The sequence below is a fragment of the Falco biarmicus genome, chromosome 3, assembly GCF_023638135.1.
Source record: "Falco biarmicus isolate bFalBia1 chromosome 3, bFalBia1.pri, whole genome shotgun sequence".
Classification (NCBI taxonomy): domain Eukaryota; kingdom Metazoa; phylum Chordata; class Aves; order Falconiformes; family Falconidae; genus Falco; species Falco biarmicus.
In genome coordinates, this window is record NC_079290.1 from 25919870 (window position 1) to 25944804 (window position 24935).

General features: G+C 40.1%; 1 protein-coding gene and 1 long non-coding RNA gene across 6 annotated transcripts in view; one reads left to right on the top strand and one right to left on the bottom strand.

Moving 5' to 3' along the window:
- On the top strand, window positions 1-24643 carry LOC130145775 (uncharacterized). The gene is made up of 3 exons (XR_008820679.1): window positions 1-262; window positions 20127-20271; window positions 23159-24643. It is a non-coding gene; the product is annotated as an uncharacterized LOC130145775 (long non-coding RNA).
- The window catches only part of OXR1 (oxidation resistance 1), a 290302-nt gene that overhangs the window by 83257 nt on the left and 182110 nt on the right, over window positions 1-24935 (bottom strand). The gene's annotated exons all lie outside the window — the stretch shown is intronic.

Here is a 24935-nt window from a genome sequence, read left to right on the forward strand (position 1 = left end):
ATTAAGAAGGTCCAAATAGTTCCAAAGGACAATTTAGTGTCACTGTAAATTTGGGAGAAGTTGAAAATAACCAGCAGGTGACACTCAGCAAAATGTGTGTTTAAAACAGATTCTTTGCAGAGAACTGTGGGTTAGGTGTGTCTGTCCATATAGTTTTCACAATACCACAAACTCTTTTCAGATTAGACAGTTGACAAGAAGGAAGCTATCATCTGCATACTAGCCTCAGAAGTGGTAAACCTGGAATTTCAGACTTCAGCAGGTAGGCATATAATTATGTTTTTACTAACCAGCTCCCTGTAAGATCAGAACGAAATGGGGGCCAGTTGCCACCTTGACTATTGATGCTCTTCACTGTTCAGTGGAAAATGTCACATTGAAGGGACAAGACAGAATAAACGTGAGCAACGACGGACTTTGGCAGTCCTTGGTTCTGGACTGTGATACTTCAAGTATAGGTTATGTTTAGTATCTGATTGTTCCTGAAATAACACCAACAAAGACAGGAAACCATTACAGCGTCTCCTTTAGGGGAGTTGCTGTCTCAGTAGAAGACTGAACCAAACTTCTACTTTATTAGTATTTCAAGTCAGGCTCAATAAATCTTTCATCTCCTTTTGTACAAGCTGTATAAAGTAAAGGTACCACAACTAGACATTAGGTCTCTCCAGGCTGAGGAGAACATTTGGACCTTGAGCATCTTAGCCTCCCCCTACAATGCATTTAAGCATCAAAACATGTGGACCTTAGATGTGATTTTGTAACATTTAAGTCCCATAACATTCATTGTATTTAGGTTTTGCCTTATCAAATATAAAATGTTTCAAGAAGACAAGTAATTTCTGTCAGATGCCACTGCAACATCTGACCTGTTGTGGTTTTTCTGTTCCAATACAGACTGTAGTTACATAAATGTTACATTTTTGTTTGTTAGGTTGGTAAGTAACCTAATCCAAGTCAGACTGTGTATACTCTAGGATGACCCACCAAATCCTTTTCACCTTTGAAGAGAAAGCAATTTTTGCTCTTCTAGGCAGATTTCAAGAATCTTCATACTATAATTTATATTAGATAGTAAAGATAGAAACACCATACAAATAAAAAGTACAATCAAATCTAGGGTATTGCAAAACCAGAAAAAAAATAAGTTAATTGATTCACAACTGTCCTGTACTGCCATACATAGGACTGTAGTTACAAAAATGCATACTAGGTATATGAAACTCAATAGAAGGAGTGTAAAGTGAAGGAGTGTATTTTACTCTATAAAATACATTTAATCCCATCCTGAAAAGTAATTTGATCAGATTGCAAAAGCATGCCAAAATTTCAGCTGCATATGGTCTGAATTTTTCAGAGAATCAGGTAAGTGAAAACCTTTGTTGACTGCAGCTAACCATCTTCTCTGAAAAACTGTATCCCATAGTCACTACCAAACTCTCGTTTATGCTACAATTTTTTTCAAAAAGCAGTGACAGCATTAGCATTACAAAAACATATGTTCTAAAACTAAACCTGTATTTTTCTTATTTTCCCAGAATATAATATTTATGCTTAGATGTTGAAATGGTCCATTCTACAATAACATATCATGTCAACATTTGTTAGAGTAACAAAGATATCAACACGGAAGTTTTCAAATATGGCCTTGAGGACAAATGCGTATTGTACTGGGACTTTTCCATGTTTATGACAGGACTTTAGTTTCAACTGCAATTACACAGCTCTATATATAGACCGCCTTATCAAATAAACATGAAATGACCTCCAGGTCTTCAGTTCATATTTATTTGGTCAATAGTGGCTTATTATAAACAGAGTATTCTTTTCTGTTCAGGGAATTTTATAAAAATTTATTTGGACCCTGAAGGGTACGCATGCATGTGCATGCATATGCAAACATGGGTGCAGTTTGAGGATGCTCACTAGGTATAACACTAGCTGAACAAAGTTAATTTTCAGTAGACAGAGACGTCTCCATGTAATCATCTCATTGGCTTTCTGTTCTTTCATCATGTGTTTAGAAACTAAATGTAGAAAACAGACAGTATAATAGATTAGTAGTATTTACTAGCTAATCCCATCCTCCACAGAGGCATAAATTATGCAAATGATAAATAATGGCTTACAAAAAGTCATCAGAAAATCTATCAGGTATTTGAATCCTGGGCAGACAGTCTTGGCTTAATCTTTTTTTTTTTCCTTTTTGCAGCATAACTGTTACTATTCTTTCCTTAACACTCATTAAATGCTTATCACGTTGATGTACTGTATCTGAAAGGAGGTTCCTAATACTTCCTCAGAAAAAACAGAACCAGATTCCAATTCACAATAGACCTTTTCACATTGCCAGATTGGTTTGTAATAAAATAGAATGTACCTCTGGTAGGCCAGAGTTATTAAAAGTTCAGTTCTGTGGTACATCATTTCTGAAGACCAAGCAATCATAACACAACTGAGACTTCAAATCAAAGCATTGATTCAGGTCACTAACACAAAAAATGTCTGCTTTGTGATCAATATCTTGCTACCTCATGACCAGCTGTATTCCTCCTATTTATAGCAAGATTCACACACTTTAGAAAGCCATAGTCCTGTCTTGGGGGCAAAAGCTCACATTAATAATCACTGAAGTGACTATATAATGAACAGGTCCTGTCTGTTTGCAGACATAACCAACAGTCACATGTTATCTTCAGTTGGCACCAGATTAGTTTCCAATTCATAAAACGGCATGGCTTTTAGTTATAGGCTATGAGTTTTAGTTGCAACCTTTAGACATGAAGATATCTAAGATACAAGGATCCTTTTAATGGAAAAAGCAGACTTAAGGAGAGCTGATGAGCAGCCACATAATGCCAGTTCTAAGCAGGAATACCATGAGAAGTGCAGTGATATTTTTGAGATAAATGGGTCAAAAATATAATCAGAATTTATCAGGAGCCAGAATAAGGGTAATAGCAACATTGCTGCTGCTTGTGATTTTACTCAAGCAGAATTACTGATTTGCTATTTTACTTGCTCCTACTTAGGCAGTGCATTCTAGGATTAAGGATTAAAGAACAGGAATTCTGTTCCATTCTTTGCTACCTGTTTTTGTGGTTGCTATTCCTTAAGTAAAGTAAGTGTATGAAAGCCTTTTGTACATACCTTTTCCTGAGCCATCTAAATCTGTGTAGGACATTCCTGAAATTTTCTTTTGAATTAAAACCAAGAAGGAGTATGTTGATCTTATTGGGAGGAAGTCCTGCTTTTTCTTTCTTGTTAAATCTTGCTTCTTAAGGAACATCTGGTCTCTCTCTCCTTCCCTCCCCCACTGGCACCACATCACAAGCATATGCTTGAGTCATTTGCTCCCATAACATCATGTAAAAAACCTGTGGATGGTTACTCACTCTGTCGTTTTGGGGATAATTACTACAATTTATCCTCAAAAATCAAATACATTGTTTCCAGCTACCTAAATCATTTGAAAGCTGTCCATTACTGTATTATCTCTGAATGAAGAAACTGTATCCTATACACATTAGGTCCCCCCCCCAAAGATTTAGCAGCTTAACTCTCGCATCTCTCTCTCTCACACATTTTAGTACCTTGATTTCAATTACTGCCAGTTTTCCCCAGAAAATATTTGCAGTATGTTGTCTCTTTTGCTTCAGCCGCATTTAGCTGCAATGCTGTATACACCATTAAGAACCTATGCACATACACAGCTTTACATGTCCAATTTGCCTCTGATTAATTTCCTTCTATTTGTTTAGATGGGCTCTTCTGTAGCCTTCATTTAGAATACTTAATAGCATATCTCACTGTCTTCCTCGTATTTCATCTGAGGATGAAATATTGTGTACATATATCTTGTACAAAATCCCAAAGAAACAGAATTATGATACGTGATTAAAGGTTATCTGTCAAGGTTTTGTACTCCAGTGCCTCAGGATCAAGACTCAGAATTGGTGATTTGCCTGAGTGGTTAAGCATGAAGCACTGGTGACATGCTTCTCATCTAGGAAACATGTTGCTGTGTTTTGCAGAAGTCAAAAGCTTATTTCTCCCAACTATAAGTCCTAATGTTAATGAATTATACTCGTTCCAGGTTGGAAATATCTAGAGCCTACTGGTTTAGCCATGAACCTTAGTAAGATCAACAAGCCTCAGTGAATGGAAGGGTGATGCTAAGAATAGAAGAGATAAAAACCTTTTGCCTAGCCTTGATCTGTTTTCTTATTAAATACAAAGGGAAAAAATCAGATACTTGTATCATGATCGAACTGGCCTCTCAAGTTCCTGCAAATCTCATATTGAAGTCCTGCATTGGGTATGGCATAGCTGCATAGCTCAAGGTTACTGAAGAAAGGTGTGCTTTCTAGTAGCATGGTACCCTAACTGTAGTGTAGTGCAACTGTCTCATTTTTGTTCCAGAAGTCTGAATGATTAGTTCAGCTAATCAGCTGGGCTGGGTGCATGATGCACTGTTGCAGAAGTAAGGTAGTGATGTTAAGTGCTGAGATGCTGATGCTGTTCTAGGAAACCAGGTTTGTATAAGTAAGTCTCACTCTGCATTAAATGCAATTGCTCAATTTTTATTAGTAAGCCACCATAATACTAGTTGATTATAAAGACTCATTTCATCTAAAATTTAAATACGCTGGAGTGGTCTTTCTCATCTGTCTCTTCAAGCACCAAAATTACAGCTGTTCATTTTGAAGTTCACTAGTGATGACAGATTCTTAATTGCTGTAATTAAATACCATCTTTATTAAAAGCCTGAAATCACTTCCACAAGAAAAAAACAAAACAAAACACCAAAACACTTTAATATTTTAGACTTGTTTTAGGTCCCCAGTAACTTTCCTTTTTTTGCACAGAAAGCTTTTACGGACTCTGTGGTAGTAAAGGACCTCCTGTGTTATCAAGACTTCATGAAGAAATTAAATTGTAATAACAGAATTAGAAGACATCTGGATAAGTTAAATACCAATGTATCAACAAAAGGTTTAAGTCTTGGTTTGTTAATCTGTAGCTTTTCTTTCAAGATGTCAATAAGCATGTGGGAAGGAATCATCAGTTGATAGCAGTGTACTTGTATTTTCAGAAAGCTTTTTACAAAGTCCCCAACCAAGGAAATGAAGCTGTTGGAGGGGTTAGAGGACTTGTCATTTAATATCCTTTAAAGTACAGTAAGCAAGAGGTCAGATTTCACAACACAGGAGGAAAGATTATCAGTGCAGCCCAACAGAGATTCATGCTTTTCAACTTACTGGTTTATTAGGCTAAGAGGAAAGAACAAGAATGTGATGGAGTTTCCTGATGATACAAAATTATGTGGAAAAGTCAAATCTACTGAAAAAAAATTATTTTTTTTTCATAATGAGTATCATAAACAAAATGGCAGGTAAAATTCACTGTTGATAAATGCAGAGTAAAGACAAGTTTTCCTCTGAGTGTATAACTATGTTTATACATACACACAGTGATGAGCTTTAAATGAGCTATTACCATCCAGTAAAGAGATACATGAAAATGTCAGTCACCAGACATCTGAAAGGCAAAATAAATATGAATTATTAGAAAAATATAGTTACTGCTCTTTAAATTTACCCATGAATATAGATTATATTGCTGGTCACCCTGTCTGAAAAAAAGATGCAATGTACCCAGAAAATGCACTGAGAAGAGCAACAAAGGTGTCAAGCTGCTTCTGTCTAGGAAAGTAGAAAAAAACCCCCACAATGTAGGTAAGTAGAAAACAAATCAGAGGAAAACTATTCACCGTTTCTCATTGTAAGAGAAGTAGGGGCACCTAATAAAATTACTAAGATGATTTACAGGAAAGGAAGCATTTTGTTACACAACATAACTGAATCACTGAATTCATTACCACAGGATGTGTATGCCAAAACTATAAATGGTTCAGAAAGTAATCAGAAAAAATCATACAAAGTCCAGCAAGATGCATTAAGCACAAGAATGCAGATACAAACTCTGGTTTCTGGAAGTCTCTATGCCACAGACCTCCTAAAGCTCAGAGGAAATATCAGCAAAACATCTTTCCATACTTGTCCTGCCATATTTACCACCTGCCACTGGCCACTGTGGGAAACAGGACACTAAGCTGGATGTGAGCACAGCATTACTTTTACCTCATCCTGCCCAGCCATTCTGATGTTAGGACTTGCCATGACACTGCCCTGATCCCCTTGCTTTGGAACCAGGAGAAGTCCTCCATAAGTTCTTTCCTTGGGTCGTTTGTGGTGTGAAGGGGGTGACCTCTATAGACTGAGGAAGCTCAGAAGAACAGGTCTGGGGACTCAGAGGGATATGAGACACCTCAGTTGCTGCAGATCTTGAAGCACAACGGAAGAAAAGCTTTACTTTGCCATCATTTCTCTCCCTGTTTTTATCCCCTGAAGTGAACGGAAGTTAGCGTGGCTTCTCCATCTCAGATGACTTACCAAAAAATTAGAAATCTCACCACCTGTGCTGTTGTACTTTTATTTAAAGAGGAGTCGTAAACATAAAGGGTATGCAGTATTAAAGTCAGGACCCTGTATGGAAAAGATTCCAACTGGACTGTCAGGAATTCTCAAATGTGTAAGCATTAAGGGCTCTGAAGTTGTGCTCCACAAAGGAAAACAAATGTAGAAAAAAGAAAGAACTGAAGGACAGCTAACAGATTTTGTCAAACATCCTGGGTACGTTATAGTGGCTGTAGACTGGCCTGAAAAGCAAACTGTGACCCTGAAAGGGCAGAGAATATATCCTACATCAGCTTTAGATTTATCACCGCAAATACCCCTCTGTGCTGGCACAGCTGCACTGCCAAGCTTGCTGGCAGGCAGGGAGCGGAGCCTGCCCACGCCCTGACTCCGCAGATGCTGCTTCACACTCCTAATACAAATAGCTGACACAGGAGTTTCACAGCACTGCTCCTCCACGTGCAGACATAAGTGATTCTTTGGTTTCCAAAAATTAAATTGAATCTTCAGAATTCAGGGATTTTAAGAAGAGAGATCATATTTTAACTTTTTTTGTAATCCAAAATAATGTTTTACTGTCATGCAAAGTTATTATCAGGAATGGAAGAACTTACAACTGAGAGATTAAGTGGCCTACAGAAGAGAGTGTTACTGAGAAAAGCCTGTAACCCAGTATCAATATTTCATTTTGAAAAAAAAAAAAAACAACAAAAAATGAATTTGGAAACAAGCTATCATCAAGTATAATGGTCTACTCATGTGTGAGTTACTAAACAGATAGATACTTTACCAAAAGACAGCAGCAGCAGCACCCAAGATCTGCTTGCAAATGTCTTACAACTGTGTCAGAGTCAGTCCTCTAATAAGCTACAAAATTCCTACTTGCAAAATCTACAAGATTGAGCTAAAACAATTTTAAAACACAGTCAGAGGGAAGATACTCTTACTGTTGATGCACAGCACAAAGCACTAGCAGTTGTTACTTTGCTTTCTTTGGCCAAGCATGGTACGAGCATGACCACATTTTTTTCCAAAAAAAATGCATTCTGTGCCCAAATGGAGAGAAATCCAAGGACTGTGCCAAACAGCTACATTCACTTGTGACTTAAGCTTCCAACACTCAGGTGCTCAGCGCTTTGAGAAACTGCCTAGAAACTATGGTTTACTTTCTAATGGTTTGGTTCAACTACCAGCTGTATGAACTGGTAGAAGGCTACGTTTTACCTTACCCTCTACTCACCTTTACCTCACCCTGCTACTATATTTTCTCTCTTGATGCACTTGTTGCAGATGGGACAGTGTGGGATAATGTGGAGGGTGCTGGCCCCTTTTTTTAGAGCATCTTTCTGACAGCTCGGCAGCATAGTGCAGCTGGCGCGACAGCACAGAACTAGCCCGCGCAGGTCCTACTGGAGTCCACAGGAATCAGATACTGAATTATTAGAATGAATAAAGTATTTTAATAAATACCATCATTATCCTGACTTCAGTTTTTAACACTTCCAGAAAAAGTGAAGGGAGGCAGAGAATTTGGGTTTGTTTTGCATTGAGATTGTACTCAGCTCGTGAAAATACACAGATATAAAACAAACCAGTGGCCCAAACAATTCATAATCTAAACAGATTCCTGTGTACTGAAGTCATCCTGGCTTCCTGATACTGAAATCCTTTCTGATGAAATTATTTTGCTTCAAAGGTAAACACAGACATTGCAGGTGTGATTTAGTAGATGCATGACATCTACTCACCTACAAATACTTTAAATTCTTAGTATCCTCCATGCTTGCCACGTCCTCTGGATTAAAAATACATGATTATTCTGTTTTGTATATACTTCCTTATTTGACTGTTTGACTTTGTATTTTTTAAGGGAATTGTATCTTCACTGTTTTTATGAAATTCAACTGTCACAAGCCTTAATAAAAATATCCATAATTTTATTTGTACCACTTATTTTCATATGATGCACATTTTCAATTTATATGTAATAAGGAGTTCTTAAATTAAGGTATGCTCCACTAAAAAATTCTTTTAGCCTCAGCACCATAAACTTTCCAGGCTTTTTACTATGTAATTTGTATTCAGCATTCTCTGCATAAAGACATCAAACTCAACACCACTCCTGGCATTAAATATTTTATTTCAAGCTATTATTCTTTTAGTATCAGATATATTTTGTTTTGTAAGTCACAGAAAGACAGTATTCTTTCAAATGAGACGTAATTTTTACACTGAATACTCTTGACCTTTCCTTAACTTCTTTGAAGACTAGTGTTTTGCCTTTATATTTTGAAACCAGCAGGTAGAAAACAAGATAGCAAACAATCTCATTTTATAAAGTGTGCTTTATATGGTTTTTATGCATGTAGTGATTACTTACGTGATCAAAAAGGTTAAGGTCAATTAGAACTTGTAGACAGCACATTACAATTCACTCTTTCTCAACAGACTTAGTATTTAATATTGCTTCTAATAGACGTGATGACACCACGGAGCACAGGCTATAGCATTCACTTTCCAAGGTTATTCAGGCCAGATGACACAAGACTTGCTGGTACCATAAACATTCCCCACCCATCCTACATGGACTGCACGTATGCCTGCCAAACAAGGTCACCAGTGCTGTAGGGCCTGGATGAGTGCTTTGGCAGATGCATAGAAAAGATTTTTACTGAATGAAACAGCAGAGGGGAGTAAGCCTCTCATGGTGACATAAATAGGGATTTCAGGTGCCACGTGATGATCTGCGTTCACCAAAACATAAGTGCTACCCATGACACGCTATGACCAAAATGGTCTGGCTGTGGAAGCTGTCTTTCCATTTTGTAAACCGGTCTGACTCAGGACAAAGGTGTCTCAGTCACCAAACCAGCATCACTGGGTGGTTAGCCTCACTGATATTCTGTGCTGGGAAGCGCAATTTATTAGACATCTTTGATATCCACAGCAGTGTTTTGACTGTTTAAATGCTTTTAGTTTGTTTGGACAGCAAGACACTTCTTCAAGTATCAGCATTATTACCCTAAAGAAAAAGAATTAAGAACAGAAACTGTGTGCAGCTTGCACAATTACCAAGTCTTCTGAAAGAGGTAATTAGACCTTAAGAGGGCAGATTGCCATGACATATTGCAGATAGGAAAATCTTGCTCAATTTTGTGGTCTGCCATGCCTCTTGCATTTTACAAAAGCATTTTGCATCACTTGAGGTAAAAATTCATATAAATATTCAAAAGTAGAGCAGCCATGGTTGTTTTTATTGCAAAGTAAAATTTTTGTCTCCTCCCCAAAAAATACAAAAAATATTATTTTTCCTTAACAAAAACATAAATTATAAGGAGATGCTAGTACCACAATGTTCTTTGTCACTCCCCTTTAAATGAACTGCTTTTCTAACACTTTTTTAGACTTAGCATCAAACAGAATATTGCGGAAGTTCTGAGGCAATTAAGTGTTACCATGCTGACCAGTCAGCCCTGCTGTGAGCCAAAAGGCACTCCATAAAAAAGTATTTTCTTGCCATCCACATCTATAATGCAGAGACTTGGATTTCTTTAATATCAGCGTCTCCAAACTGATCTCCTGTGTTTCAAAGTGGTTTGTTTTTAAGATCTTTGCCTTTTCTTTTCCAGAACTCATGCTTCAAGAAGAAAATCCAAATATTAGTCTAAGGTTAAGTGCAAATAGACCCATAGGGATGATCTCCAAACCATTTTCAGATGTTGCTTTTCTTTCTTTCTTTCATACTTACAGACACTCAACCACACCCAACCTTACCTGAGATACCGCTCTTTACATTTACTCCCTTTTACAGGTTGCAATAATGTTTTTAGGAGGGAGGAAAAAAGTGATTTTTCAGTGAACAGTTACCCATAAGTGCAACAAATTCTCCTTCCATTAGTTAGCAGTCAAATGATATTGTGAGCCCCTTGATTACTTACAGCAAAGCAGCATGCGATTGATTGTTGTACTTTAGTAATTTACATTTCTCAGAAATCTTTTTTTTCCCCTTTCATGGTTTTACTTATATAAAACATATGAAATATCTTAACTAATGCCACTGTACTTCTCTAAGTTAAATTTTCAGATGTTCAGTGGGCTGATTCTGTAATGAAAATGTGGTGCACTCAGGGAAAATAGGGCATTGAACAAGTTGAGACAGCTCTTGCAGTGCTAGGGAGAGAACATTTGATTTCTCTAATAATGATCAAAATATCACAGCAAGGAGTCAGCAGAAAACTATAAGGGGCAAAGTGTTTTAACATACGACAATAAACAAACTGCAGACTGCTTACATGGAAATCTGAGTCTTTGCATAACCAGCAAACAAAATACTAAAAAGAAAGTGTACAAACAATCCCAAAAGAACAAATTTTCCCTTTCAAAATATGGCTATCAATTAAAGCAGCTTTACTAGAAAACAGTAATAAACTGCCTGACTCACCCAGTTTTCTCAAGGAGACATTATGTTACCTGCCGTGAACAAAGTATGACTGTATTTCAGATTTACAATGCTAAATGCTTATTTTTCCCCCCTCCCTTATCTTTGATATCTGTGTTGATGAGAACAGTCTCTTCTCCCACATAACCACTATCTGAGCTAACAATAATAGTAGCTTTATACAGCTGATGATACAGATACACATAAAGTGCCTGAAGCTGCATTGAAAAGACACTTACCAAAGCGTGCATTAGCTTAGTACCAAATAGCATCTTTAAAGGCTGCTTTTCTTTAACACTTGGCCTTACTTGATCCCTTTTAATAAGGACTGTTTACTGGATCATTCAGGGGCGTGGGGGGAGTGGGGGTAGAAGCTAAGAACCATTCTGCTCACAAGAAATGGAGTTCTGTGGCTTTTCTTTTCCTTTACAGTTAAACAGATTTGACAAAGAGCATGAACATTTATGGTTGTATCTTCAATTACAACCCGTGGCTGCTGTTCTGCAGGACAAAATTTACAACTGAAGGAAACAGTTATTTTCACATCTGATATGATTTTCCAAAGAAAGGACACAGTATCATGATTCACATACTCTGAATGAATTCCTTGTATGTACAGGAATGAATCTTGTATTGCTGACCTCTAAGAAGGTACAGTCTCTGGCATTAGCTAGCTTTACAAATCATATCCTTGGAAGTTCTCCAAAGGGCAGACTCATGCTGGTACATTCTTCCAGTGCAGAAGTACTTGATTGGAGATGGCACTAGTGTAAGGGCTTAACTCCAGGGCACATCTAGTGAATGGACATGGTAAAAAATGAAAAAGATGCTCTTGGCCAATTTCTTCTGGCTTCCTGGGTCACACTCTTAACTCAGCTTTGCTTTTGGGTAAGAGAGAGGTTGTCTGAAGAGCACAAAGTGACGTGTTTGGAAAGCACTGAGTGGGGATCCATGAGATTATACAGCAGAACCCCTGTGGTGCTACTGCAAGTCCTGCACTTTGCTTCTCTTACTCCACTACAAAATCTTATTTCCAAACATTAATAAAACTGGTGAGTACCCTGGGCACAAAAGGGTTACTCAAGAGAAAAGTGAAAGGGGAACATTCTCTTCTTGTTAATTGTTTTCAGAACAAACCCAGCATGAAGTAGAAGAATTAAAGTGAAGCACTTGACCAAGATTTGCTCATGCCAGACACACCTTTTCTTGCCTCCTTTCCGAATACAGAAATGTGTGTCTCCCGGAGGGCATTCTGCAGAGTTTTGAGATGTAACATTTTGACAGTGGAAAAGTACAAGTCTAAATATAGTACATTTTGTCAAATTTTGTTTAAAAGAATGTTCCAATAGGTATCAGTTCAAAACTGTACCTTGCTATTGGTTCCTATGCAAAACCCTTTATTAATGGGGATTCTGCAAGCCAGTACTACCAGTATGTGGTCATAGAAGTTTTGGCAATGTTCAGGCCACATGATGGACTTTAGCTTCATATTTATTTTGGTCATATTCTGGAGTGCAGGAGGTCTTACTTTTTTGTTTCTCCCTTTTTGTTTACTCACTGGTTCCTCTTCTCTGGCACATAAGAAACTATGTCCTTGAAAGGCACAAAAAGTACAGTCAGTTACTTTATTTCCAGAGCACTTCTCTCCATGATGGATTCTAAACCACAGCTCTCAAATTTCTGTTTATACAGAAGGAGCAAAACCTAGCAGTGAGCAGGCAAAAAGAAGGAGACTATAACAAGTATGAGGCATGGAAATTCAGTATCTGAAAATCCACACAGTACTGAAATCACAAGTACCAAAGATGGAGAATTTAAAGGAAAAGAGTAGAACTAGTAACAAGACCAAGCAGTCTACGCTTCCAGCATTAGAGTTCCCTTATTACACACAAAATTTCACAATACCACAGATTCCATATAGTCCTGGGAGGGGGTAATGGAGGCATGGGCACAGTTACTGGACAAGAAGGGAAGAAGCATGTCCATGCAATTTTTATTGCTCTCTTGGAAGGTTTTCTTAGTGCAAATGAAAGATTTGCAGACAGCATTTCATTCTCTCCCCCACTTCCGTTTTTGATGGAACCACCTGAGCAGAAGGTGACCTCTGGGAAACAGCAACAAGCAGGTCAGGATCTCCTCACAAATAACAGCACCTACTGCAGGAAGCCTAAAAGGACTGATTCTTTGTATGTTACTGATGCTCTAAGTCCAACCTTTGACTCCTCTGTGTCTGCGGGCATATATTCTGCCTCATCTGAGTACCTAGAAAATATTTTTTTTTCTCTTCTCTCTGTCTTCTGATTTACTTTTACAGCTATGTATTTTTTGCAGTATGTTTTTGCTCACATTGTATAAACAGCTCTTCTTCAAGCACTGCCGTGATACAGTACATACCTACTGGAATGACAATGAGAGAACTGTAAGAAAAAAAAACATGATAAGGAGACAAGGAAAAATAGAGAAGAAAAAAAATCTCAGCAGTGATGAAACATAATACGGTGCAATTTTGCATCATCTTATGTTATGAGATTTTAGATTTTAAAAATACTTTGGAGCAGAAATTATGTCTTCTGCACACTCTTTGATGACAGCAATTCTTTCTACTACCTTTCTTTGCAGCAGCCGAACTGTGCTGGAAGACACAACTTCATTTTGAATGTAGGAAACATAATGTGGTGGGGGACACGCTCCTCCCCATCTTCCACCAGCACCTGCTAATAGGTGAAGACCCAGCAGGACAAAGAAACTGAGCTGCTGTTTTCAGCTCTCCTCCACCTGCCCCAACCCAAGATATGCTTAGAAAGCTCCCTGATCTGGCCCTTGGCACCAGACCATCGTTTTCCTGCTGAGGAATCACAAACATTTCAGTGTTCCCTATTCATCTTTGGGAAATCCTTTTGGAACTGTGACAAGTTGACCTCTGTGGAGGGGCTTGCAGCCTCCATCCACATGGGTTATGAGAAACTGATGCCACACACGGCAACAGTGGCACAACCTGAAAAGAAATGCCCAAATGCTCATACATAACTTAGTACATAACGTAACTTAACAAAGCTGCAAGTCACTCCATGGCTCATGCTCTTTTCAGTGTCAACTGTGAAGACTTAGTTCTGTTTAGCTAAGGATCATCCTCAATTTTTATTCTATCTTTTGTCACGAAACTCAAAATGACTGCAGTGTCTTCTCCTGGGCAAGTCTTCAACCTACAGGCGGTACAGCTCTGCCCCTGGCCCCTTGGATGGCAGGACAGGATTGGAAAAGATTGCCTGTAAAACATAAACACTCAGAGAAATTTCTCCAGTACCCATAAACATATATGATCATTTCTGTGAAACAAGAGCTGGAAAAGTGCAAAGGATTCTGGATTCTATCCATTTTGGCTCTCAGCTATTTCCACATCCAGAATCTCTCCTTGCAGCCACATCAGAGACAGACCAGATCTTGCTCTGAACTTGAAATGAGGAATCCCTGAGGAAGAATGCCCAGAATTTTGTATTTTCAAGCAGCTCACACATGCAGCTCTCCCTTCAGAAATGGACCGGCAAAGAGAAAAGCCCCCGTATGCAAGCCCTAAGGAAAACTGCGGATAGCAGCTGTGCTGTCTTTTGAGAACTCTTCTGTCACATCAAGTCCCAGCCAGTGCACAGCTGATGTCCCTATCCAGTTGTGAAGGATGGGGATCACCAAAGCCTAGCTAGAAGCTTCTTTTAGTTAGTGGCATGAAATCTGAAGTAATTTCTTACAAACTGCTAGGATCCCAAGCCACCACATGAAAACTGCCAGTTCATGGCTTAAAAAAATAAATAAAAAATTAAGATCTCTGAAACCTCTTGAATCTCAGTGGGAAGGAGAAGCTCTCTGTCCCTTCCAACTGCAATGAAGTTCCAGCCATATTATAGGGGGAAGTCCATGCTTACATGGTTGAGAAAAATCACAGAGCCCCTCTAACTTCCACGTGATTTTTTTCCCCAAGAAAGTCCAAAACCTCCTAAAAGTCACCAGCTAAAAAAGCTATGTTGATGAAGTGAATTATTTACAGTCCCTTATAATATTCTTGCCACTAAATTGGAGAGATACGGGTTTGATGGATGGACTGTTATGGCTGATAAGGAATTAGCTGGATGGTTGCATAAAAAAAGTTATAGTCAATGGTTCAATGTCCAAATGGAAACCAGTAACGAGTAGTATCCCTCAAGGGTCCATACTGGGACCAACACTATTTAATGTTTATTAACAAGACAGACAGTGGGAGTGAGTGGACCTTCAGCAATTTTGCAAGTGACACCAAGCTGAGTTGTGCAGTTGATTGACTTGAGGGAAGGGATGCCATCTGGAGTGCCATTGACAGGTTTGAGGAGTGGGCCCATGCAAAACTCATAAGGTTCAACAATGCCAATACAAGGTCAGGCACCTGGATTGGGGCAATCCCCAGTATCAATACAGACTGGGGGATTGAGAGCAGCCCTGTGGAAAAGGACTTGGGGATCCTGGTGGATGAAAGATTGGACATGATGTGGCAATGTGCATTTGCAGCCCAGAAAGCCAATGGTATCCTTGGTTGCATAGAGGGAAGTGTGGCCAGCTGGTCGAGGGAGGTGATCCTCCCCCTCTACTCTGCTCTTGTGAGACCTCACCTGGAGTACTGCGTTACCAGCTATGGGATCCCCAGTACAATTAAGAAATCGACCTCTTATAATGGGTCCGGAGGAGGGTCATGAAAATGATCAGAGGGCTGGAGCACCTCTCCTTCAAAGAAAGGCTGAGACAGTTGGGGTTGTTCAGCCTGGAGAAGGTTCTGAGGAGACCTTCAGTATATAAAGGGGGCTTATAAAACAGATGGAGAGAGACTTTTTACCAAGGCCTGTAGTGACAGGACGAGGGGCACTGATTTTAAACTGAAAGAGGGTAGGTTTAGATTGGACATAAGGAAGAAAGTTTTTATGATGAGGGTGGTGACATAACTGGACAGGTTGCCCACAGAAGTTGTGGATGCCCGATAAGTGGAGGTGTTCAAGGTCAGGTTGGATGGGGCTTTAGGCAACATGATCTAGTGAAAGATATCTCTGCCTATGGCAGGTGGGTGGGACTAGATGTTCTTTAAAAGTCTCTTCCAACTCAAACCATTCTAGGATTCTATGATTTGCATCCCATAGCTCCAGTACTACTTCATTTGCCGTGAAGCTCCTACTAGGTCTGGCTGATAGGCAACATAACCTTTTGTTTGTTAAGTGAACCAAATCCCATTTTTCTGGAAGCGGCTTCCTTTCCTGTCCTACTGCATGGATCACAAAGTCTTCCAATACTTATGATTATATTCAGGAACAAATATGTAATACAGGTCTACACAATCTCCTTTCAGATTTCCTCAAAACACATTCACCACCGGTCCCTCTTTTCTCCTTCTCTTTTTTCCCTCCTCAAAGAGTAGTAAATTATATTGCTTGCAATCACTGTCAAAAAGAACTAAATCTTCAGATTTATAAACGTATCTCTAATCTTCTGAAGAAAAGGAGAAGACTCTAAAGCTAAAACCCTACATGAGCTGTCTGTACCAAAATCATCGATGCATAGGATCATTTAGGTTGGAAAAGACCCTTAAGATCATCAAATCCAACTGTTAAACTAGCACTGCCATGTCCACCACTAAACTATGTCCTGAAGTGCCACATCTACACATCTTCTAAATATCTCCAGGGGTGGTGATTCTACCATGTTCCTAGGCAGCCTGTTCCAATGACTGACCACCCTTTTCAGTGGAGATTTTTTTTCCTAATATCCAATCCAAACCTCCCTGGCACAACTTGAGGACATTTCCTCGTATCCTATCGTTTGTTACTGGGGAGAAGAGACCAACACGCACCTCGCTACAAACACCTTTCAGGTAGTTGTAGAGAGCAATAAGATCCGCCCTGAACCTCCTTTTCTCCACACAAAGTTCTATCAGCTGATCCTCACAAGACTTGTGCTCCAGACCCTTCACCAGCTACACTGCCCTTCTTTGGACACACTGCAGCAGCTCAGTGTCTTTCCTGTAGTGAGGGGCACAAGACTGAACACAGTAGTAAAGGTGCGGCTTCACCAGTGCTGAGTACAGGGGGACAATCACTTCCCTAGTCCTGCTGGCCTCACTGTTTCTGATACAAGTCACGATGCTGTTGGCCTTCTTGGCCACCTGGGCACAATGCCAGCTCATGCCCAGCCGGCTGTCAGCCAGCACCCCCAGGGCCTTTTCCCCCAGGCAGCTTCCCAGCTGCTCTTCCCCCAGCCTGCAGCGCTGCCTGGGGTTGTTGCGACCCAAGGGCAGGGCCCGGCACTGAGCCTGGTTGAACCTCATACAACTGGCCTGGATCCATTGAATCAGCCTGTCCAGATCCCTCGGCAGAGCCTTCCTACGTGCAAGCAGATCAACACTCCTGCCCAACTTGATGCCATCTGCAAACGTACTGAGGATGCACCTGATCTCCTCATCCAGATCATTGATTAAGATATTAAACAGGACTGGCACCAGTACTGAGCCCTGGGGAACAGCACTTGTGACTGGCTGCCAGCTGGATGTAATAAAAAGCTGGAAGTAATGCCATTTACTACCACTCTCTGGGCTCAGCCATACAGCCAGGTTTTTACCCAGCGCAGAGTACATCCATCCAAGCTGTAAGCAGCCAGTTTCTGCAAGAGAATGCTGTGGGAAACAGTGTCAAAGGCTTTACTAAACTCTAGGTAGGCAACATCCACAGCCTTCCCCTCAGCCACTAGGTCGGTCACCTTGTCATAGAAGATTAGGTTTAGTCAGGACCTGCCTTTCACAAATGTTGGCTGGGCCTGATCACCTGATTGTCCTGTATGTGACACATGATGGCTCTCATGATGATCTGCTCCATAACCTTCCCCAGCACTGGGGTCAGTCTGACAGGCCTGTAGTTCCCCAGATCCTCCTTCCTGCCCTTCTTGTAGATGGGCGTCAGATTTGCTAACCTCCAGTCAACTGGGACCTCCCCAGTTAGCCAAGACTGTTGATAAAGGGAGAGTGGCTTGGTGAGCACTTCTGCCAGGTCCCTCAGTACCCTTGGGTGGATCTCATCCAGCCCCATTGACTTGTGTGTGTCCAAGTGGTGTAACAGGTTGCTGACCATTTGGTTGCTGACCATTTCCCCTTGGATTATGGGGGCTTCATTCTGTTCCCCATCGCTGTCTTTCAGCTCAGAGGGCTGGCTACCCAAAGAACACCTGGGTTTACTATTAAAGATGAAGGCAAAGAAGGCATTAAGTACCTCAGCCTTTTCCTCATCCTTTGTCCACTATGTTTCCCTACCACATCCAATTAAGGATAGAGATTCTCCTTAGCCTTCCTTTTGTTGCTAATGTATTCAAAGAATTTTATAAATTTTTTTTGTGTTTTACAGCAGTAGCCAGATCAAGTTCTATTTGGGCTTTGGCTCTTTTAATTTTTCCCCTGCATAACCTCACAACATCCTTGCAGTCCTCCTAAGTTGACCGCCCCTTCTTCCAAAGCGCACAAATTCTCCATTTTTTCCCTAAGTTCCAGCTAAAACTCTCTGTTCAATCAGGCTGGTCTTCTCCCCTGCCAGTTCATCTTTCAGCACATGGGGACAGCCTGCTCCTGTGCCTTTAAGACTGCCTTCTTGAAGAATGTCCACCCTTCCTGGACTCCTTGGCCTTTCAGAGCTCTCTCCCAACGGGCTTTACCAAACAGTCTCCTAAACAGGCCAAAGTCTGTCCTCCGGAATTCCAAGGCTGCAGCTCTGCTGACCCTGCTCCTTACTTCTCTGAGAACTGAAAACTCTACCATTTTGTGACCACTATGTCCCAGACGGCCTCCAACCACTGTTTCACCCACAAGTCCTCTGTTCACAAGCAGCAGGTCCAGCAGGGGGCATCGCCCCTGGCTGGCCCATGGACCAGCTGTTTTTCCACACTCTCTAGGCTGTTTCCTCTCCACTGTGTTGTATTTCCAGCAGACAGCTGGTAAGTTGAAGTCCCTCATGAGAACAAGGGCTAACGACTGTGAGACTTCTACCAGCTGCTTGTAGAACATTTTGTCTGCCTCTTTATCCTGGCTGGGTGGCCTGTAACAGACTCCCACCATGACAGGTGGCCTTTCTTGCTGGCCTTCCCCCTGGTTTTTACACTCAACCCTATCATCACCATCATTAAGCTCTAGACAATCAAAACACTCCCTATCATACAGGGCTACCCCACCACCTCTCCTTCCTTGTCTGTCCCTTCTGAAACGTTTATAACCACCCATATTATCAGCACTCCAGTTGGGCGAGTCATCCCACCATGTTTCCGCGATGGCATGAATAAGGGTAAAACATGAAGGCTGTTTGTATATAAGACAGCATTGTACAAAAAAAACCCACCCAGACCAGCAGGAGCTCGAGATCTGATTCAACTTGGATTCAACAGCCTAAACCCTATGTACCTGGCTTCAGTCTGTTATTGCAGAAACTCTTGGTCCACCAGAGGTACATCCTTCAGAAAAGACACTGCACCGAGGACTTCAGAGTCTTCCAAGCTGTATCCCATAACAGTTACAGTTCCACATAAAGAAACTGGAGTCACAAGCTATACCTGCTACGTTCTTCCAAAGATTTTGTCAGTAAGTAAAGACAGAAATTGTCAAAGGGGCTTTTGAGAAGAGCAGTAATTTCTCCCTGTTCTCCTACAGTCCCTTTTACCTTCCAGAAAGAGAGTTGTCCATGCAGTTTGAATCTGCAGGTGATCCTTTTGATGTTACTTCCCTTAAATTTCTGCATTGCATCTATATGCCTACAGAGGAGGCATATTTGCCAGTAGTTGAAAAACGACATTCAGGAGTCCATGGAAACTGTCCATAACTTCTCTTTATTTGGATCTTTTCAAATCTTGGCTAAATTGCTGTACCAGGATGTAAAGTACCTCATAAAATGAGTTCTCAGGAAGGATATTTAACAGAATGCAGTTGCTTTCTCTATGACAATTTTCTTTTTCCTTAAAACTGTAATTAATTAACCAAATATTTCATAAAGGATATGCAGAACTACATAAGGAAAGCACATTTTAAAAAAGGAAGTGTGGTTCCTCAATATCAATTGTGTTCTTAAATAAAAGCAACAAGCAACCTTTCTGATAACTTTCCAAGCTCTGAATTTAAGTTAGCATTGAAGAAGACTGCATTCATTTTAATTGCTTTCTCATTTTTATTACAGATAATTTAAAGTTAATTGAATCCTTCTCCTATAATGCACGGAACAGCGCAACAGAACCTATACTCAGCAGAAAGAACAGCCTGACTGTGACGGCTGGTATAGCTCTGGTTCTGATAGTGACTTCTGAGTATTCTGGATGAAAGCTGTAAGTTTTGACTGCAATTATTTTTTGTGGGCATAATATTGAAGCTAAGGAGGAATGTCCATCAGGTTAAAGTCAGTTTAAGCAAAGCACATTTTATTCTTACAAAGCAGCCACACTTTGGAGCTGTATGAAAATACAAGCCAAAAACTGCAAGGCAGGGGAGGAACTGCATGAGAATTCCTCATCCCTAAGGTGTGCACCAGTTTGCTGTCATCCTCAGCCCAAGATTTCCCTCATCAGAGCTTTGCCAATATGCAGATTTCTCACATGACCTTGGTCTGTGTATTGCAAATAGCAGCAAAACTACATTTCAGCTTCACAGCTGGTAGGTTTGATCTTCTGGCTCAAAGTATTACAATTCGTCTTGGAAAGTTTAGATCTGGGCTTGCTTTCAAGGGAATCTCAAGTGTGGTTCCAGCAAACACATCTATTTCATTGACTAGCCAAGCCTTCAATACTAAAACTGAAAACCCCAGTCTTCCTTCTGTGACAGAATGTGGCACTGTTAACATTCTCATTAAATCCAAACATCCTAGGGATGTAAAATGCAAACCATAATGTTATAGACTTGTAGTAATAAATCTGTATAGAGGTGATACATAGGTGAAAAGTTGTACACAGCTTTTCTAATTACAGACTGCAATAAAAATACATTATCTGGAAAGATTATATGCTTGCAGCTATTTGTGACATTACCGTAGCAATATAATCCTTAATTCATATTGATAAAACCGACATCCTCATTCTTAGTGATCCAGTAGATTGTGAAAGTGTTCAAAAAAAAAAAAAAATCACATACAAAACAGGGAATCACATATAAAGCAGGGTTGAAATCAAGAAAAAGCTTCCTTTACTGCAAGACTCGCCAAGTGGGCTCAAGGTACTTGACAAGCGATCTCTAACATGGTCTTCAGAATACATGGCCCGAACAAGAGACTGGCTGCTGGAAGGTGAGAATTATACGGATTTTGTCATGTGTGTCTCTGAAGTTCATACTAAATAATGACACATTAACACACTGATGTGGTTAATCTCAGACAAAGCATTATCTAAAAAGGCAGGGCATATACAGCAAAGTAAATAAATAAATAAATAACCCCACCTCCCCAAAATAAAAACCCCAATGAACTACCAAAAAAAAGGGAATAGTCTTGCTTTGTAACTCTGCTCTGTGTTCCAGCAAGCCTTATGGGTTTTGGGGTTTGAAAGTATTGATTTACCATTATATCTGAACTAATAAATTTTGCACGGGTTTGCAGGTACATATGCTACTTACTCATTCTTTGAGATTCTGAACTTAATTCCTGTTACCTGGTTTTCATGTCTGATCCAGAAAGGAAATAACAGCAACAAGTCAAACCAGAAACATTGTCTACTGCAAACATGTATTTCCTGGTTGCATGTACTGTGCAAAGGAGCCTGTTATCCCCAAATACAGGTCCCTGTGGAACTGAAACCATAAAAGTAAAACTTCATGTAAGGAAAATAGTTTTGCAAAGAACTCAATATCCTTTAGTGGAATTCACATTTCAGAAAATCTTCTATACCCAGTGGAGTTTTAATATCCCAGCACATCAGTGCGCAGTGAACTCCCAAGCATATGGGACACAGGGTGAAGCAAAATCCTACTAAAGCTAGTGCAGAGTCATGCACTGTCACAATGCCATGAATGAGGAAAGATGGTAAATTATGCACACAAAAATAATGCAGTCCCACTCCTATAGAGCTGAGTAATTTCTACAGGCATCATGCAATAACTCCAGTTGCTCTAACCAAAAGGCAGTATGCATCCTGCCCACACCTTCCTGCACTAGATATGTCAATGAATCAACTGCAATTTCATTAATCAGCACTAATTCCCTCTCCACAGTTTTAACAAACTTCTGAGAACTGCTAATCAGAAAACTTTCATTTTCACAGTGAGGTAAAAATTCATCTTTTATTTAATCACACAGCCTAAATAAATCTACCAGAACATTTTTACATAAGGCTACGAATGGACATATGCAGGATCTGCACCTAAAATAATTGACTTGCCTTTGTATTATCCCTGTTAAAGTTAATGAGACATTTAAATGACTATAGATTTCAAAGAAAAAAAAAAGGGCATTTTTCTGACATGGGGAATTTAAATTTCTAAATAATTTTCCTTTTAAGGATTAGCACTTTCATATCCATTTTTTAAATCATATGAAGGCATACACATTTAGGAATTCATAAGCAAGTTCACTTAACAGCAAAGTTAGTGTTCCTTTCTGTGAGAACCAAGGTAAAAATAGATTTTCTTGTATATATGCACAGTTATTGGTAAATAATGTATTTTGAAATGCAACAAATGCTAAGCCAGATGAAAAATAAAAATAAAACAGAAAATGGAGTTAGAAGTATTGAATTGATTTATCATGTTTTCTTTGCCAATCAAAAAAACCCTGCCATAATAAATCCATCACAATGTTGCTTCCTCTTTATTAACAGAGCATCAAAATTCTTGTCAGTGTACCTGCTGACTCTTTGGCAGGGCAGGCTGCAAACTGCCTTTGTGGGCACATATTGAATGATTTCCCAGTTTTTCAAGGATAAAACATGTTCAGGCTGTTTTGTAAAACCCTAAAATTGACCATAGTACATAAAAATAGCCATAAAGCATAGTTCAACTTCTTAATGAGAAATGCATAACATTGTATTCCTGCAGCCAAAAAGGTTTTCATTGATTTTCAAAGAGAACCACTTCCTTGCAATTTTACTGAAGTGAAACGTGTAGCTCTCCTGCCCACTTATGACTGAGCGATAAATTGCATCCAAATCTCTGAAATCCTCCACACAGGTTTTTTTTTTTTATGCTAAAGTAAATAAAATTCTGTCTTTTTTTAATCTTTCCACCCTGCAGGATAAAACTAGCTACCACAAAAAAAACCCCTGTGTTGCCCTGCTTCATTCTTCCTTTGAAAAGAAGCGAGAAGATTGTTCCTCTGAGTCCAGCATAACATAGTAAAACTCTTATTTATGGTACAAGTATTTTCAGTGCAGCAGTTTCCTCATGGTCACAGATGCACTGCCAGCAGCAGTACAGCGGGCTGCAGGCAAAGCATGAAGAGCTAACGCTCAAGTACTTGGTGCCTCCTGACAAGCGACCCTCCAGCTGGCTTATCCTTCCCCCTGACACAGGGTAGGGACCAGCACCAGCTTGGGGCACCCAGATGCACATTGGAAGGGATGGGTACAAGGCAATGGAGATGAAGAAGCCTAGAAGAACATGATGCCCTGGGAGAAGAGAAGGAGCTCCCAGGGGAGGGGCAGGGCACAACATGGGTTCTCTAATTCTGACCTGTGCTTTACTCACTAAAACACAAACAAGTGAATACTACTTACAGAGTCACCTATTTGTTGTATACTGACCGAATTTGTATTGAATTATGCTCGCATTCTTGTAAAGTTGATCTAAGTTTTGCCATAAGCATGTCTGTGGTTTGATTCAGCACTGACTTCGCTTTCTGCAGGGAAGAAGACAACACAAGAACAGACCCATCCCTAACTAGGATTTAGCAGCTTATACAGTACCAGAAGCAAGGGGTTGGAAAGATGTGGTCATATAGAAATTCAGAAGAGTGACATATGATAATGAAATCTTATTGAATCCTTAAGTGTTCAGCACTTTTTTGATCAGAACCAACCTCACCCAAAGGCCTCATCACTACCTCATATGATGACCCATAGCCTTTTTGTGATAAATTATCTTGCCTTCATGTACCTGTTTACTTTCCAGAGTGGAAAAGGTGGTAACTTTTACTGATTCATTCTCTGTGCCTTTTACAAAACAGTTCTTCAGGGGTTTTTCTACATGGCTTTTGAAGATAGAGTGAAAAATATAAATAGCACTATATATACACATACATATAAACATATGTTTCTCTAGTACATTTCAAATGACTAATCTGATGGGACATGATTCTCCTAAAATAACAGTGTCTCCAATGAAGTACAGCAAAGCAGCACACTAAGAATCACCAGACAAGTCAGGAAGTGGTATCAGAAATAATCTGGCAGGACATAAGCGAGCAAAGCATGCTATGAGGGGGCAGAGAGTTCAAACCCTGGGAATGTGAAGGGAAAGTCACATTCAGCATTTGTGTTCTTTGGGGTTTAACCACAGTCATGTCAGTACTACAGTTCTTGCTACAAAAATTAAATGTAAGTTAGAAACTGAAGCAGTCTAAATTAGGCAAACTTCAATTATAAACAAATACAAAGGGGTAATGGGAAAACTAAATGTAAAAAGAGCTGGTATCAGCTACATGGGCAGAAATCTGTCCCCACTGGTGTGGCGTAACAGGGAACAGCTGCAGTGGATGGCAACCAGCACCCCATAAGCAGAACTCCTGATGGTGTCACCCTGCTCCGAGTGCCTTATGCCTCGCAAGAGCCACACCAACGCCCGTCAGCTTGTATTTCAGGTTCCCCATAAGAGGAAGCAAAAAGCTCAAAGGGGGAATGGTTGCAGCAAGAAACAGTGGCTAGGTGGAGATGCTGCCTGCATGCAGAGCCAGCAGCAAAGCTGTGAAGATCCCCACCAATGCCTCCAGGGACACATGGTGAGGAAGGAACTGCCCCACCACCGTGCCCCCAAAGGGAGACAGCAGTGGTTGAAACTATGGGCACTTCAATAC